Raw genomic sequence first — 19,811 nt, 5'->3', positions numbered from 1 at the left:
TTTAAACATACAGATTTAAAAGGTATTTAAAAACATGAGAAAGAATGAGTTCATTCAAAGAGGTTTAGAAAGAGAAGAACAAGGCAAAGTGGAAACATCTCTGCTTATGGGAGAGTGGCTGCAGGGTGAGAGGTCACAGACTGCTTGCAAGTGTAACTCTTGATTCATTTGGTCACTGTTGCCTTGGTTGACTCCATCTTGGTCTGTACTTGGTAATTGTCTGCCCGCTTCTCCTGAACTCACTGGCCTCCCAGACCTTGGGTATAACCCAGGCATCCTCTTGTTGCTCCTGTTCATTAGAGGTGTCCTGACAGAATCTCAGCTTCTTTGGCTCCATACTACTTGTAAAGTCTTTATTTATCAAACCACTGGCTTCAATCTGTTGACTTCCTATACTTGTACAGTCTTTCAGGTGCCTAGGCCTCCCTGACAAACACAGGGAAATACACACGGTAGAATGCAGTGGTCTGTAATTTTTTTTAATCAGTGGGATCAATGTTTCAAATGAGCTCTAATAGATGAGAGATAAATCAGGGTTGTTCTAATTAAAGCTGAGTGTATGTCCCAGAACAAGGCTCACTCAGATCTCCTTTTATTTCTGTAGTAGCCCCTTAGGCATCTCCTTAGGACCCTAGGGTTTTATAGGACACAGAAAATCACTGTTAATAGGTAAAAAGTATGCACTTTATGAAACACATTTATGAACAAGCTGCTTAGGCTTTCTCAGTCTTATGTTCCTCAGCTATAAAACATAATTACTTCATGGGCTTGTTAGCATCAGATGAGATAATGTGTCAGTGCAAAGCTCAAAGGGTATGGGAGCCTCAATAAATGTTAATTTTCTTGCTTTCACCATATCTTGGCCCTGGTGGACAATTAATGGAATCAAAATAAAATGATAGAGTCTCACAGTGGGAAGGGGTTGGAAGCTATCTAGTCCAGCCACCCTGGGGAGTTCCTTTCAAAATGTCCACATCAGATGGTCATTTAGTAACTGCCTGAAGATTGCTCAGAGGCTGCAAATTTATTTTTTTTAGTGATGGATTCTCCTTCACTGAGGTACACCTAAGACTGAGTCAAATATGTGACCCATTCTTTTAAATGTTGTTCTTTAGAACTGCACATATAATGGTAGTCATTTAAGTTTTAAAGCCAGATTATCAAGTATTATGTAAATTGTGATGCTGTTTTGGTTAAAAGATACATAAACATACTCGCATACGTATATACGTATGTGTACAGATATCTGCTAGATTTATATAAAATTTTAATAGCTGTTAACTGTGCATTGGTATTATAGAAACATTTCTTCCTAATAAAAATTCTATACTAAATCATTTTTCTCTCTCATTAGCACACATTTTCAAATATAATATAGTCTTTTATCTATTTATTTATTTGGTCTTTTGTTTTTTGTGTTTTTTTTGGTCGTATTGGGTCTTCGTTGCTGCGCGCAGGCTTTCTCTAGTTGCGGTGAGGGGGGCTACTCTTCATTGTGGTGCGCGGGCTTCTGATTGCGGTGACTTCTCTTGTTGCGGAGCACGGGCTCTAGGCACGCAGGCTTCAGTAGTAGTGGCACGTGAGCTCAGTAGTTGTGGCTCATGGGCTCTAGAGCGCAGGCTCAGTAGTTGTGGTGCATGAGCTTAGTTGCTCCATGGCATTATTTATTTGGTCTTGATCTTCATAACAATTTTTAATGAAAGACAGGGGAGATGTTATTTTTGTTCTGCACACACACACACATACCTGGAACCCAGAAGAATGAAATGATTTTCTGAGAGTGATTTTCTGAGGTTTGTTGAGAATGGTGGAACAAAATTTAAGCTCAGATTTTCTAACTATTATTTTTCCCACCACACCTTTTGCTTTGGCTTGGTCTTTTTTTAATCTAAATGTTTCAGTTTCCTCAGCTCTGTCACTTCTGACATAACTTTCAGACTTCCTATAATTCAGGTCATTCTTCCCTGAATGCATTCCCACCTGTTAATTTTCTAATTAAGATGTGTATTTGGAAGTGTGTGTAATAGTCAAGAGTAATCTGAAAAAACAAGACTGGATTACCTTCCTTGCTTAGCACATCACACATGGATTAAATTAAGATACAATACTTTTATTAAATATGTATGCCTCTCAGCAAATTTTAACATAACATTTTATATTTCCATTATGAATGTCATATATATTCACTGTATGATGTTTGCTAAGTACAGAAACAGCAAGAAATCACTCATATATCACCCAGTTCGTCTACCCCAGAATAACTTCTCTAAATATTCTGTGTCTTTTCCCACCAGAAAGGAAGAGCTTTGTGGGCAGAACTGTGATTTATTTTGTTCAGTGTTTACTCTGTGCCTAGAGTAATGCCTGACATATATTATTAGGCATTCAGTTAAAATTTGTTGAAGTAATGAATAAAATATTGAAGTGTATACATTATTTTTAAGTACATAGTAGGATCCACTAAGCTTTGTATCCTAACATTTTTCAGTTCATATTAAGTTATTAATAGTATTAGTACTTTTATGTCATCATAAATTCCAACTCTCACCATAATGACTGCATAATACTCTATTTAGTGAATATTCTGTCCTTATTTTGGACACTTAGAGTGTTTTAAGTATTTTGCTGCAATGACAACATTATCACAAACATCTCTTTGTGCATATTTTTATAATTTTTTTTTTTTTTTTTTTTTTTTTTTTTTTTTTTTTTTTTTTGGTGGTACGCGGGCCTCTCACTGTTGTGGCCTCTCCCGTTGCGGAGCACAGGCTCTAGACGCGCAGGCTCAGCAGCCATGGCTCACGGGCCTAGTCGCTCTGCAGTATGTGGGATCTTCCCGGACCGGGGCATGAACTCGTGTCCCCTGCATCGGCAGGCAGACTCTCAACCACTGCGCCACCAGGGAAGCCCATTTTTATAATTTTTGAGAAATCTTTTGCAGGTATTTCCAAAGTGAAATTATTCATCCAAAGGTGTGAGAAGTTCAAAACAAACGTTCTTCTTCCCTCCCCACAGTTATACAAAATCTGAGTACATATTGAATTTATGGTCATCTACTGTCATTGGGCTCCCAGCTCTTTTCCACTTCACAATCTACATAGACACTAACCGACAAGTTTTAGGAGTGTTGCTGATGCAGGTATGAATTCACGTTATTGTAGCATCCTTGTCTATATCTCCTCTCACTTCTCAATACCAACCACTTCTTCCCTTCTGGTCAGAATAAAGTAGCAGTTCCACCTTTTGCTTCTACTACCTTCTGAGAGATGAAATTGTCAGCAAGACAAGTCAAGAATTTGTCTGATGCTCAGCTTTTTAGTCTAATGAGATTTCTAGCAGACGTCTTTATAGTGGAAGTGCCCCATTACTGTTATATCTTTTCTCTGTGACAGATTTTTAATCTGTGTTAAGAAAGCGATGCCCATATCTTTTGTCAGGCTGGGCAGACTACTGTAGGCTCTTCTAGTGTATTCCTTTAGTTTCTCTTTCTTCATGAGGCTTTCATCTTTACCAGTCCATAGACTTCCATCTAGAAGCTATCTTTGTAAAAATCAAAACATAAAAATGCTTCATAAAAAAAACCATAATGCATATTTAGGCTTCAATTTTAGAGGTCACACTTGTCAATTGTAAAAAGCCTAGGAAATGCTGAAAAGTACAAAGAAGAAATCCCCAAATAACTCGTAATCCCACAACTTTAAAGATAGTATTTGTTAACATTTTGCCATATTTTTTTCTCATTTTTTTTTCTGTGTAGGAGTATATAAGCGTGTGTGTGTTAGATGTAACTGGAGTAAGAGTATGTGCAACTCTTGAGATTATATTTGATATCATATTATAAGCATTTTCTAATGGCTTTAAAAACTTTTGGAAAAAAAGGTTACTTTAATAATTACATAAATTTTTCATGGAAACCAGCTATAGCTAATTTAATCATGTTCCTGTACTTCTCATTTGTTTCAATCTACCCCCAATATAGATAATTCTTCCACAAACTTCTTGGTAAGTAAATCTTTACATACTCCTGCGATGATTTCTCCCAGTTGGATTCCTAGATGTGGATTTGCCCGAGAACATGCTGCACTGCTTTAGGCTGTATCTATGTGCTCCTATATTCATGCACCCTTACCAACACTGAGCTTCCGTAGTCTTGCCTAATTTTATAGGTGAAATTGAAGTCTTATAGTTTCAATACTCATTAGATTGTTAGTGAGGATAAACTTTCTCATCATATAGGCCATTTTTCTTTTTTTTTAATTTGAGCTTTGTTAACTTTACTGTGCTTCTTCTTCCCATGTAGGAACTTGCTGTATCTGTTATTCATATTTTTCAATAACTTGACAGTTTTTAACTTAATTTTTATTTTATCATATGAATTGATGCGTAATTTTAAAAGTCACATTGTATTATAAGGTTTCTCACCAACAACAGCAGTCCTCGGCTCACTCCTACCTACCACCAATCCTATTTTTTCAGAGGCATCCACTGTCATCTCTCTTAGCTGTGTTATCTGCTACCTTCTTCCACATTTCTGAATAATGTGCTGACATCTATTTAAGATATTTTAAATTCAGATTGACTTCCTGTTATGAAATTAGCTATCTTATGCACTCCCCACCCCCACTGATATGTAATTCCTCTCCACTCCACCTCTCAAGTATAATTATAACATGATTTTTGGCTAGAATCAGTAGTTGATATTTTCGCTCATATGGCTATGTAACTGTTATTCATAGTTAATTATATTCTTGTACATGTTATATTGTCCCCTTTTGTTGTGTGTTTAGTTTTACATCATTAATCACTAACTTATCCTCAAACCATTTGGAGCTATAAAACTTGTCTATGTGATCAAACATACCAGATAGAATTCTTTCTTCCTTCCCTTGGTGGCATCCCTCGTGGGACCCTCTAGCCTCCTGCCACAGTCTAAACTAGTCACTTGCTAGTCTTGCTTCACATCTGTCACCCAGAGCTGCCTTTGCCCCTCTCTTGCCTAGAATTCCATGGTTTTTTTTCTTCTTGAATTACTCCCTTCATCAGTTTCCTAGAAGAGGGTGTACAGTATAGGAAGTTGTTGTGATCCTGCATCTTGTTTAACTGACCCTTATACTTGATAAATGGTTTGGCTTTTTACATAATGCTCTATTGGAGATAACATCCTCACAGAATTTTTTAAATGGCTCCATTGTAATCCAGTTCCAGGGTTGCTACTGAGAAATCTAACATATTTCTCTTCCTACCCTCTGTATTGGTCCTGTATTTTCTCTCTCCATGCAAGGTCTAAAATCTTTATTTTGCTTCTAGTGTTCGGACATTTCATCCTTTTTTGGTATGGCAAGTCAGCCACCCGCTCAGCTGCTTCTGGCACTCTGCATCTTTAATGTCCCCAGAAAGTAAACCTCCTGTATTCTGGGTGGGGAAGGAGCAGTCATCTAGCTTGAGAAACAAGCATGGGGGCGGGGTGTATGGAGGAGAAGGATGGTTTCCTTTAATTTTATTCATTCATTTGTTGATTCATTCTTTTTCTGTTTGTTCAGTCATTCTTTATGCATTCAACAAACACTTATTAAATAATAAAAATGTGTGAAGCATGGGGCCTGGCAATGCTGATACAGGAGAACATGCTGTCTCCTCTCAAAGAGTTTATAGCCTTGGTCCTTTTACCTCTAATTAGCATCCTGATTATGATGTTTTTCTGTTCTTTCAGTTGAATATTACATCTTAATATATACCTATGTTTTAACAGTAGTTTTGACTTTCCCCCAACCAATTAGTGTATCTTTTTGTCCCCCATAATGTTATTCAACAAACATTTATTGGTAGCCCACTCTGAGCACACTCAGTGATTGGGGCCAGGGATACACAGGTGGGTAAGAATGGAGTCTCTGCCTGTACATTACTCTTCTGCTCTCTGTTTGCCTCTCTTGTGCCCCAGAGGCCGAGAAAACACTATGAGAGGTTTCCTTTCCTCAGAGCTCCTGAAAGTAAGTAGAGAACACATCTTTTCTCTTAGATTCATAATCTTAGGTGGAATTTTATTATCTCACTCCAATCCCAGTAACTCCACCTGAGAGAGTCTCTCTGTTCCTTCTCTGATCAGATGTGTATGAAGTTTGGTGGTTGCAGTCAGAAGGTGGAAGGCAGGATTGATGCTACTGGAAAGAAATCTCCTTAGACAGTTTTATTAAACTTAAAAAGACAAAAATTTGATAACTTAGCTTTCTGTTACCCCTTGACATAATGGAGGTTGGGTTCAACCATGAGAATGGGCAATGTCCCAGGGCAAAAATGAAGTGTGGAAAGGAACATTCAATTAGTAACATTCCACGTTTTGCTTCTCACAATCACTCTCTCCATTTCTTTGGTAGTAGGATTGACAAAATGTCTTGTCAGTTGCTTTACCAGCTCTGACCTTTACGACTAAACAACATGACAAAATTTTCCCTGACTCTAGCATTTTCAAGCTCTGTTACATGCACATAAGTTTTGAGGATTCCTGAATTCTTCTACTTGTCTATTAAAATTTAGAAAGCTTTCTCAAAGAATTTTCTTAATGTCTTTCAAAGGAATATTTGAGATAGGATGATATCATACCACATTTAAAATTATTTACTATATCTGCTAACATCTGTATTTCTTATAGTGTTTCTTTTTTATAGGACTAACAGTTCAGAAAATTTATAATTTCATCCTTGTGTGTAAATAAATTATAATTTGAAAGTAAATAATTAAAATGATTTAATATATGTTAGGCATGTAGAATAATGCCTGACACATGGTAAGCACTATACAAGTGTTTGCTCTTATTCTTTTTTTTTTTTTGCGGTACACGGGCCCCTCACTGCTGTGGCCTCTCCCGTTGCAGAGCACAGGCTCCGGATGCACAGGCTCAGCGGCCATGGCTCACGGGCCCAGCCGCTCCACGGCATGTGGGATCTTCCCGGACTGGGGCATTAACCTGTGTCCCCTGCATCAGCAGGCGGACTCTCAACCACTGCGCCACCAGGGAAGCCCTGCTCTTATTCTTATATTCATTTATTCATTCTGTGTCTTTTATATGCCAGGAATTATACTAAATGTTGGGGATACAGAGTTGCATAAGGCTCTATCTTTTCTACCTCCAAGGAGTTCAGTTTAAAATAGATGTAGAAACATGGCAATTAAGCTTTTGTAACAAGGGATTTAAGTAAAATACTCCATACTTTATAATTGATGATAGATATATTATTTACAATGTAAGATGTGACTAAGCATTGTAAATTAAGCAAAATTTATCTCTAATATTTCTCACATCATCTTTCTGCTTGCTGCTTTCCTTTCACATCCTTCTTCTCTACTCTCAACACCAAGTGTTTTTTGAGTTCAAATTTGCAACACATGGAAACTGTCTTCAGCCTAGCCCTTCAGGATTTGAACCTTTTCAGAAAGATTCTCTTTTTCCTGTAGATCTTACGTCTCATTTTCTAATTGCCTGGACAAATCACTGGCTAAATAGAAAAAAATATTGTGAATTTTAAAAGGCTGGGGTCCACTGCCGCCTCCCCCATGTATCGGGCCTGGCGGTATACAAGGAGAAGGAGAAGAGGGGTCAAAGAGCAGCCGTCTGAGAACAGACGATGTCAGAGAGCGGAAATCAGAAGCCCAAGTGGTGAACTTGAGAGAGGAAAAACTGAGGCACATCAAATTCACGGGCTGGAACAAGGTGGCGAATAGAACACTGTTACAGAGGAGGGCCCACAAGCAGGAGTTCAATATCCTAAACAATTCAAACAAAGACGAATACAGGATGATGTAGGAGAGTGGGATGAGTGCAAGGACTGGATACACGCCCGCACAGCCTGAACTGAAATGCTCCCCATGCTCTTCCTCTTTCCCCTTAAGATGTGGTGATACTTTGCTTACCAAGTGGCTATACTTCCTGAATTTGAATACACAAAAGGACAAGAAGAAGCCTATACTTCAGTCCTTTGCTTAGCAGTGGATGTGACAGTGTGCAAGAGGACCCTGATTCTGGGAAGGGCAAAAGTTTGTTAATAGGGCAGCTAGAATTGGCTTGTTTCCTAATGCATTAGGAGTTATCGACCTGGAACTTCCAATCCATGATTACTCTTTCAGTGATCTTGTCTCATGATTTGACTAATCCTTCTCCCAACTTTGCCTGTTTTTAGAAAATGCTCATGTTCAGTCTGTTTCTAACTCTATATGCTTTCATTAGAACTTCTCATGACTTACATACCTCCATAAACTGATGATACCTGTATACATATTTCCATCACTGAGCCAATTTTTAAGTTTCAGAGTCCTACATTGACTTGACTGCCTGACATATCTACTTAAATATTCCCCAGGCACCTCAGATATAATATATGTAAAAGTGAATATATTTAATCCCTTTCAGACCCTCCACTTTCAGCCACATCTCAGTCAACTAACCAACCAAATATCAAAAGTCGGAAGAGACTGGCGCCGTGGGAGGGAGCTGTAAAAGGGGAAAGGTGCCCTCACCCTGGGAACTCCCTTTGCCAGCTGAGAGGTCCACCAGGACAGATAGAGGAGCTGGAGGGGCCTGAACTCTGTCCATGAGGAGTGCACCTATGCTGGCTTGCTAGCCATCAGGGCAGAGGGGGGGGACAGCAGCGCTGACTGCTGCCATGCCGCAGTACTCCCCAGGCTGGGAAGGGCTGCTTCTTGCACACAGCGGCAGGGCGCTACAACTCAGGCTCCAGCAGGTGGACCCCCGAGAGGACTCAGTCTAGCTGCACAGAGACAGCTGGAAGGATCACACTCCAGGCCGCCACTGTTAGCATGTGCAGGGTGGGGCGTGGGCCCACAAGAGCCCCATTGGCAGCCTGGCTATGGCAGGGCCAGGGCTTTGTGAGCACGCACATGGTGGGGGCCAGGGCTGACATTAGAGCCCATTATCAGCACTCCCACAGCAGGCGCAGGCCGGAGGGCAGTTCTAGCAGCTGCAGACTTTGTTGGTGTGCACACGGGGTGGCATCACAGGATCACACGGCCTGGGCAGGCAGCCCCTGGGGAGAAGTACTCAGTGGTTCCTTTCCTGGCAGGAGTGCTCCATTCCACCTACCTCACACCGCAACTTGGAGCCAGATTTGGGGCAGACAGGCCCTGGGAGAGCCCTCCCATGTAGGCAGCCCAGGTCTCAGGTGGCAGCACAACCACTTCGATTCTCGAAGCCACAACACCCTGGCCCCCAGTGTCATCCTAGTACTAGGTCTGGGACAAACACAACAGAGAAAGGGTCACAACCTTGGGCTGCTTCTCGGCAGAACCTCGGACGCCTGCACGGGTGGCGCATAGGTTTGCTGTGACCACACAGCCCTCACTCGCTTCAGCGCTCATTTCCTTGATGCACTCCAGAGCACACGTTGAAGGGCAACAGAGCCGTATCAAACCCAACCCTCAAGACTTCCACTCCAACAGCTGGGGAGCAGACCCTGCCTCTAACAGAACTGTGACAGCACAGAGCAAAGGGGAGGCCCCCCTCAACATCCAGCATATGCTCTGGTCACAACGCCAATCACAACCCCATCAGGGGGATAATGGCCAGCACGCTCTGAGGAAAGACATGGCAGGCATCCATACCAAAAACAGCCCTCATACCAAAAATACTGGACTCACACAGTCTCCCCATGGATGTTCCCACATAAAAACAGTGCTTCTAGACCACAGTAGATATTCACAGAAAAAGAGAAATTTAGGGAAAATGAAAAAGCAGAGGAACCACTCCAAATTAAGAGAAGATAAATCCCCTGAAAGAACCACCAATGAAATAGACATCTCCAGTCTACTACACCCCGAGTTCAAAAAGGAGGTAATAAAAATGCTAAAGGAATTAAGAAAGATTATTGATAGAAATGCAGGTCACTGTAACAAGGAACTAGAAACTATAAAGAGGAACCAATCAAAATTAGACAACTCAATTGCTGAGATAAACACTGATCTAAAAGCAATGAATAGCAGACTAACTAATGCAGAAGAGTGAATAAGTGATATGGAAAACAGAATAATGGAAATCACCCAATCAGAACAGCAGACAGAAAGACAAAAAACATGCAAGTGACATAGCAAAAAGAAAATTACAGGGCAATATCTCTGATGAATATAGATGCAAAAATCCTCAAGAAAATATTAGCAAACTGAATCTAACAACACATAAAATGGATTATAATATGTGTGAAATGAAATATATATATATTTGGGTTTTCCATAACATCATATGGAAAAATGAGAATGAACTTTTTGGCCAACCCAATATTACTCAGCCATAAAAAATAATAAAATATTACCATTTTCAGCAACATGGATGGACCTAGAGAATATCATACTGAGCAAAATGGGTCAGACAGAGGAAAACAAACATTATATATCACTTATATGTCGACTCTAAAACAGAGTACAAATGAATATATATACAAAACAGAAACAGACTCACAGACATAGAAAACAAACCTATGGTTACCAAAGGGGAAAGCAGTGGGGGAGGGATAAATTAGGAGTAAGGGATTAAGAGATAAACACTACTATAGATAAAATGATAAACAACAAGGATTTACTGTATAACACAGGAACAATATTCAATATCTTTTAATAATCTACAATGGAAAATAATCTGAACATATATATATATATATATATATATATATATATATATATATATAAAAAACTGAATCGCTTTTCTGTACACCTGAAACTAACACAATATTATAATCAACTATACATCAATTAAAAAATAAATAAAATTGCATGTTCATTAAGCTAAGAAATTAACATAACAAATATACTTGTAAGTTCTCTGTGGAATCTTCTCTGATACACCCTTACTCACTGTGCCATCCATTCTCCTATTTCTCCTTGTTACCAATATACTGAATTTCATGTTTATTTCTGTAACTATATTTATTTTAGTAGATTGTATGAGTCACCAAGTCAAAATATAATAGTATTTAGCTTTATTGATAACTGATATCATATGATATATATATATATATTGCAACTTGCTTTTCTGCCTTAACATCTTGCTTGTTAGATTTATTCCTGTTGATACTTATAGCTCTAGTTTACTTCACTTCTGTGCAATAGTTAAATACACTACACTTTATTCATCTGTCCTCCCTTGATAGGCTTTTTACTAACTTTTTACTTTTACAAATAATACCATTAGAAACATTCTCATATACGTTTCCTTGCGTTCTTTTGTAAGAGTTTCTCTAGAGTGCGTGCCTAGGAATGGAATTTCTGGGTTCTGGGGTTTATTATGTATTTTCAACTCTATCAGGTATTGTCAAATTTCCCTCCAAAATTTGTATACCTATTTACCTTCTGACAGCATAGAAGAGTTCCCATTGCTCCACAACCTTTCTGGTTCTTATTATTGTCACATTGTTTGCCAATCTGATGGGTATGAAATGGTGTCTCACTGAGGTTTAACTTTGCATTTTCTTCAGACTGAGCTTCTTTTCATGTATCTATTGACTATTTGAGTTTCTGCTTATGTCTGTTTTCTTATTTTTATACTATAACACATACTACTTTCTTAAAAATAGCAGTAAAGGGAAAAATGGAAATGTAATACTGTTAACTTTCTCCACCACCCTCAGACTCTCTCCCCATCACCCCCAAATCCATGGCCTTATCAAAACAGACCTGTCCTGTCTTCTGCCTGACTTTCATTTGGGCCTCTGTGCATGCATTTCCCTCTGCTTGACTGAGCCTCCACAAACTCTCTTGAAGTATCCTTTCCTGGTGCTCCTGCAGTACTGCTCTATTAATATATGAGGCACATTATATTTGAATGACTTATTTTTATGTTTATTCCATTCCTGCCTTTCCCACCTCCCTGCAACTGGACCTTAATCTCCTGAAGACCAGGGGTCAAATATAACTAGTTTTTGCTTTCCCAGAGCTCATCATATTGCCAGATATGAGATGAGTTTAACCTTATGGAGAGTTTACTAAGATCTGGGAAAAAAGTGTGCCAGCCCCACAGCTGCTCCTCGGTGGCCCAACAAGAGATCTGTGAGTAGATGCTATCTAGTTATGCTACTAAAAGGGTGATGCTGAGCAGGCAAGCTATTCACAGAACTAAGACTGTTGTAGAGTAGTGGTTCGCAGCCTTGGCTTCTCATTTCTGCCTCCAGAGATTCACATTTAACTGGTCAAGGATACACACTTAGAACGGGGATAGTTAAGAATGCCAGGTGATTCTAATGTGACCACAGTTTTAAAAAATGCTATTGTTCTAAGGATGCACTATTAGAATTGGCTACAGGAGGAGCTCTTTGTAGCTTTAATACCAAGAAATGGCCTCCGTGACAGACGAGGGAAACATCTGATTGCTTGCAGGTGTGAACTGCTGCCCTTCTCATAATGACCACCATCAGAGCCACTGCTATCATAGGAAGGGGCGGCCGCTAGGTGATTAGAAGATGCTATTCACATAGTATCACCTCTAGTTGCCGCTATAAATATAAGGCTGGGGAGACCTCAATGCACCGAGGTTTCTTTTCCTCCTTTCTATTCTAATGAATAAACACATAGCAATGAGGGAAGACCAGAAACCATATGCCTTCTCTGGTGGCAATTTTTCCTGAGTAACCCTATCTAAAGGGTTATTTGAAACAGCAGAAAAGACTTTGAATCGTAAGTCAACCTTCAGCTTTTCAAAGAAAGTGGATGACTTTGAAAAAAGTGAAGTACACAGAGTGTAGAGTAAATGTAATGTTTAACACAATTCTTCAGTATAGTTATGATAAAATTCTCAAAGAAAAGCTTTGTTACAGGCCCTGCAATAAAGTTAAACATGAACTATCCTATTCTCTAATGTCTACGTCATGTTTTATTTCCTCATTGACTTTTCCCGTTTCTTTACCTAACAGATGGCACAGGAAAGAGGTGTATTACAGGAGTAAAGCGGCAGGCATATTAAGTTCTGGTTATATATTGCCGCATAGCAAACTAGTCCAAACATTTAACGGCTAAAAACAGCAGCTTATTATTATCTCACGGTTCTACGTGTTGACTGAGTTTACCTGGGTGGTTCTCATTTGGTGTCTCCTGGGTTTCAGTCACTTGGAAGCTGAGGCTGGAGTCTCTGAAGGTTGGACTGGGCTGGCTATTTAGACTCACGCACAGAACGGCGCGGCTGCCACGGACAGCGCGTGCGCGGAACTCAGCGGCGCGGGCTGTTGACAGAAACGCCCACGGCTACGCGGCCCCTCCACGTGACTTGGTGTTCTCACAACGTGGCGGCTGAGTTGTGAGAGCGAGTGTCCTTGGAGGGAGCGTTCTAAGAGGCTGGGGATGGAAGCTGCCGCTACTTTTTAGACCTAGGCCCAGAGTTCCCAGAATGTCACTTTTGCCTCAGTATACTGGTCAAAGCAGTCACAGTGTCCACGCAGTTTAAAGGGTGTAGAAAATAGTCTTCATCCCTTGATGGGGGGGTGTCAAGGTCACATTGGAAGCAAGCAAGGGACCATCCTAGGAAGCATAATCTATCACCAACAGCTCTGTTTTTAAATTTTTATTGCTGTTAATAATTTGACCAGAGAAATGTCTCAGAGTTACTAAAGAGTTCACTATAAATGGTGAAAACCTGTACATCCTTAAGACTACATAAATTGTGACGTGATGAGCTGCCTTCATGTTAAGAAATCAGAAACAGTAACCTCAGAGTTACATCTTGAGATTAGTTTTGATAAGTGAACCTCAAATATGTTTTGTTTATTTAATGAAATAATTTAGAAATGATTTGGTCTTTTCAATAACATTATTAACAAAAGTTATGATTATTAGCCTTTAAGTGTTCAGTATGATATTTAGCACATTATGATGACTGCATTATCTTTTTTGCGGGAAGGGGGAAGTATGGAATGTTTAGTGGAAAATTCAATTTACTACAAATATATTATTTTCAAAGATGAAATAGTAATTGTAAACTAATTTATTCTTATATCTTTAGAATCTTATAAAGTGACGTTATGGAATGGCCTCAGATATATCTTTTTTTGTATGAAACATGTATACACACATATATTATTGGAGGTTTGTCTTCTTGGTATGTAAGAACAAATTTGTTGGATTTATTAGAATGATAATTGCTCCATGTAGTCAACTGACTAGTGCTTTGGTATTTTGTAATTGATGGGGAGCTACAAAATTCCCACATAACTTTATGCTGTGATAAGACTGTAGAAGGAAATATGTAATTATTCAATGGGCATTCATACTTGCTACATTTTTCTGTCAAAAGAAAAAAAAATAATGTAACCAAACTCTATGCTCTCTTTTTCCCACACCATCTCTATTTTGTTAATCCCTCTGACAAGCTGTGGACATTTTTGTCAGTATATGAAGGGATGGAAATAGCATTTTGGCTATAAACGTGTCAAAACGATTGTGGTTAAAAAATGGCAGTTTATGGGACAAGGGGTTATTTTCTGAAGTAGTATTGAGAATAATCTGGGAATTGGGAATAGATACGTCAAGAAGTCTTTTGATGTATTGCAAAAAGAGAGCCATTTTAAAAATAAATTGATTTGTAAGGTCTAGAAAGTCACTGTGGGAACTGGGGCGCTCAATCATAAAAACAACAAAATGGGAAATACTTTGGCTTTCACACCCTCTTTTATTCAACTCATATCTCATTTCTTCCTCCAGCATAAACAGGCTTCAAACTTCAATGAAGCACTTTTGTTATCATACCATGCATCAGATTTCCCTTTATGGGACACCCTTGGGAATACCTGAAAGTGAGACGCTGTACAGATGCGCAAATTCAAAGGCGCCATTGCTCCATCCTGTTTTCAGAAGAGAAGAGACAGAAACAAACTTATTAGCAATATACGACATCCAAATAGCTAACACAAAAAATTAATGCTGTTAAAAGCTTTGATAAAAAAATTAATGAATTGGCAGAGATGAACATTTCCTAATCAAATTGGGCTAAACTGGTTAGAAAAATATTTACCTTTTTAAATTTCTAACTTTTTCAGGAGAATATCAAGGTGAATTTTGTACCTTATTCAAGAGTATAGAGGTAGTCAGTCCATGATTCATGAAGGAAAATTCTGGAACCGAAATTATTTCTTCTGGCTAAATCTTAACCACATGCATCAGTAGACAGAGTTTTTTCCTTTGGGAGCATGAGAAAAGTAGGAGGCTTTTATGTCCACACAACTATAGGGCAAATGTCAAGGCTCATTTTAAAAAGCAACTTCATGTATTCATTTGTTCATTCATTCATTCATTTACTCATCTATATATTCTTGAGCACTTATTAATGGTAAGCCCTTTTCTGGGTGATTGGATACATCACTGACCAAAACAGACAAACATTCCTGCCCTTATGGAGTTTACATCCTAGCAGGGACTGAAGTAAGTGTTATAACCTCATTCTTCCAAAATGATAGGTTGGAACAGAAAAACATGGTTTATGCTGATTAAGGTAAAGATATTTGCAGTAAAAACAAACAAACAAGCAAAAAAGCCTCTAACTAAATATTAGTTGTGTATTAAAAACTAAAAGTGTCCCATTCATCTGACCTTCACCTGCTATTCTACTCCATTTCTCAGTGATGTTTGCTTCTGTAAATTTTATATGACTTTATAAGTATGAACCATTTTTCCTTGGTTTTAAGAGGTCACCAATTGTAAGAGGCTCCATTCAAATAAAATATTTTAGCAAAAATATATCAATAAAAAAGACACTACCAATAGTGACTAGACACTACTACTGACTGCAAGACACATTTCAGGGAAAAAAATGAGCATTAGTTTTAATAAATGCTGTATGTATAACTTGAGTAACCTCATGGTCTTCACCATTATTTTGTGTAGTATAGGGAAGTCCCATCCCCTTGCTAGAGTCACTCCGAACTCTTTTTCCATATTTCATTGTTAAGTGCCTCAAGCAGTCTTGGCCTCCCCTCTGTTAGTAATGATGTAGTTAAGGCTTCCTGGCTACTTCCTGCCAGAAGCAATGGCTTTCCAACTGTCTTTAAAGGCTGGCAGCTAGGACCTACTAACTTCCTCTAGAAAGTTTTTTTTTATCTCCTTGGTTTTCTGAGTCTCAGCACCCCGGCTCTTGCTACTTTGTAATAGAGTTTAAGACCTTTCCTTGACTCAAATTTATCATATTAGGGCCTAGAAGATGTCCAAATGTAGTTAGCTTTTAAAATATGAATTTTTCTGATTTCCATATATAAAGGATTGTATTAAGAACAAATGGAATCATGTTACATATTCTGTTCTAATGCACACACATATGTGTATATGTATATGTGTGAATGTATATTTTGTGTAACTAAATATTATAGGCAATTACCTTATTCATTTTACTGGGTTGTAGAGTGTTCTACTATATGAATATATAAAACACTAATTAATAAATATGTTGCTTCTCTTTGTTATTACAATATTGCTACAATGAATATCTTTTACACACACTATATGTGAAGATGTATATGTGTGTGTATATGTGTGTATCTTTGAACACTAATGATATATATATATATATATATATCTTAAATAAATAAATGAATTTATTTGTCAAATTCCTAGAGCTAGATCTTGTGGGTCAATTAATATTGCTATTTGAAATTTTGATATTTTTGCCTAAATTGTCTACCACATAACCTTGATAGCAATTCTAGAGTCCTAAGATGGAAGTTATAGAGGAAGCAAAGCCTCCTGCTTTGCAATATTTGTCATGGACACTGCATAACACGAAGAAAACATTTAAATCTGCTTTTCTTGGAATAGTAGTATATTGATTAAAAATCATACTGAATACAATAATTTTGGCTTAGTGGTTTGGGACATCAAAAAATTCTATTGGAATAGTTTCCTATATGTCTGTCTTTTAAGACTAAAGGGATGTTACTCTCATTGGAAGTATTTCATAGATGCTGATAAAATCTAAATGGTAATTTGGGGCATGCCAGTAACAAACATGAATAAAGATTTAGAGGCCACTCCCACTTATTGAACCTATTTTTATTGTATTTGCTGTATTGTATGTACTTATACAAATCTTATTATTAATTCTTTTTTTTTTTCAATTTTCAAGTAACTCTCTAAACGTGCAGATAATGGCAGAAAACCAGCTTGACACAGATAACTGTGCTTTTGCAGTGTAGCATACTCATCAAGCTGACTGGTGAATTATTTCATGATAAGATAATTTTCCTTCAAATCTTAATACCATAGAGGTCACGTGGTCTGGTGATATTCATGAGGAAACTGTCACTTTCAGGCTCCTAATATCAGTCACTCTTCTAACTATATTTGGTCTATGGATTCAGGAAAGTGTGATAGCAGTTATTAGCTGCTCTCAGAAAATCCTCTTCCAAGATTGATTTATTTCCTGATTAATGATGGGAATGATCCCATATTAATTTCAGTTTTTGATATCAACAATTTTATGTTAACATCATTCTTGTTATGTTCACCTTTCAAATTACTATGATCATTCTAATGATTAAAAAGCTATCATTTGACTTAGATTCACTCCATAATTATCGATTGTAGCATTTCTGACATATCTTACTAAATTGGGGTTCAGGAGGTTGTACTCCAACTAAAAAAAGCTTTTCCTAAAGAAACTTTTTTTTTAAAATATGCATATTCAGGTAAATTTAAAGCATAGAAAACCAGGGAAGTAGTATTAGTCATACATTCTATCCTGAGTATGATTTTTGATAGATGCAGTGAAATTTGCTTTACTGATTTTTTATTCTTGAAATTAGGATACCTTCTGCAATCTTGTGTTTGCAGTCATAGTTTTCTCAACATTTATGTTATAACAACATTGCTTTTTCCATTATTCTATTTTTAAAGTTGCATTCTTAGACCGTTCTAACTATATTCCACGTAATTCACTATGATTAATGAGTTAGGGCTTTTAATTGGAGCATAAGAAAACTACTCTCAGTTAGTACCCAAAGAATACAATAATTACCTTAATACTTCTCCCTTTTGGACATGTTCTTATGAAGTAAATCTATGAAGGCAGCAAACAATTTAAAAACTAGGAAGTACTATACAAAATTTTATATTCCTTTTTGCTTAGTGAATTCTGTAAGTGTGAATGACAAATGTTTGTGAAAATTTTTCAAGTATATACAAATCTTTACTTACTGGATTTCCTGTCGTTTATATCTATTGCCAGTTTTGTTTTGTTTTGTTTTCGAATACCACAATATCTTCTCCAATAAAGTATCCCTTCTTTATTCGTTGTTTTGTTATGGTGGATTCAAGTAAAATATATGTCTCTTTTGTTCTAAAAATCTGAAGACTGCAAATAATAATACTACATCTTATTGCTATCCTTTGGTCATTTACACTTACCAATATTTTAATATTGGAGTTACATCTTTTGAATTTTCATACTCTGCTTTTAATGCATTAAATATAACATCTACAGTGGATCTTCATTATGGAAACATCTGTGTAAATTTTAACAGTTACTCTTCTTTACACATTGGACAATCATTGAATTGAGATCTTGAAGGTCAATCAAGTTCCTTTGACATCTGCCTGAGTCTTGTGATTAGATGTTGTTAAAGAAGCAAGAAACTAGATAAGGAATTGCAATGGCACTGAAATTTAAAAGCAGAAAATATATTTTGGGAAGTTTGTTCCTAATGTTATTCTGCACAGCAACAAATGAGTGTGACGTCAATTATTATCCTTGGTTTTACTCAATGGGATCAGAGCCACTGGTTGGTAACCCCTGAAATGTTCTCTGAATATTATTACCATGAGAAATAATTTCTTAAGATGGAAACTGGTCTTCACACCGGATCAAAACTTTATTTTTTTAAAAACTGTTATACTAAAGAGAATTTTCCATTCAAGAGCAGTAAAGGAAAGACCAAACTTACATTCTGCCTTACTTGGATATACTTTTAATCCCTATATAGATTTAGAAAGAAAGTGAAAATAGTAATTTGGATCACACCATAGAGGACAATTTAGGAAAAAATGTTTTTTAGTAAAGACACAATTTAATGGTCAGAATTCTCTTTAGAGCTGATTGATTTCTAAAGTTCAGATCCAGAAGACATTATCCATCCTCTTACATTATACTAAGTTTATTGACTCAAAAGAATGGAACTGGAAATGACTGCAAAAGGGTCATAAACTTTAATAGATGACAAGCTACATAGTGTTAGAGGCAACTCTGAGAATCAGTTTCCAGGTTCTTAGTCAAGTGTTCTATTACAATATGCTGCTTTGACTCCTTGTAACCCATCCCTCACATAAACCTTCCTTGCTTATTTAACATAGTCCCCTGAATATCCCTTTAATTGTATTTTTTAGCCGTTATCATCTGTTAGAAAATACAATTAACATTAAATTCCTCATGATGCAACCTATGCTCATTTTGTTCTTTTTTAAAAAATACTTTAGACATACTGACAAGTAGCATAAACTTAAATATCTTCTTTTCTTCCTTTAATCTAAGTGATATTCTAGTTTATGATACTAAACTTGCTTCACATTTCTTTTACTTTGTAAGATCTTGAAATCAATATAGAAATGTTATTTAATGATTTTCAGTGTAAAGTATGTGACTCTTTTTCTGTCTTTGTAAAATATATGTAATATAGGTAATAGCATCCCTGTCTGTAATACTTATGGTAACAAATGTTATATATAAAGTATTTTTATCTAATCTCTAGAGTATACTCTGGTTGACAGATTTTCTTTTTAATTTTGCCATTTTCTATTGACAACAATATGTCACAGATTTTTTATTCATTTCAAATAAATCATTTCTTCCC

The sequence above is a fragment of the Mesoplodon bidens genome (genome assembly GCF_964165515.1).
Source record: "Mesoplodon bidens genome assembly, chromosome: 9".
In the NCBI taxonomy this organism is placed as follows: Eukaryota; Metazoa; Chordata; class Mammalia; order Artiodactyla; family Ziphiidae; genus Mesoplodon; species Mesoplodon bidens.
The sequence above is the reverse complement of the archived record's forward strand: the minus strand, read 5'-3'. Positions refer to the sequence as shown.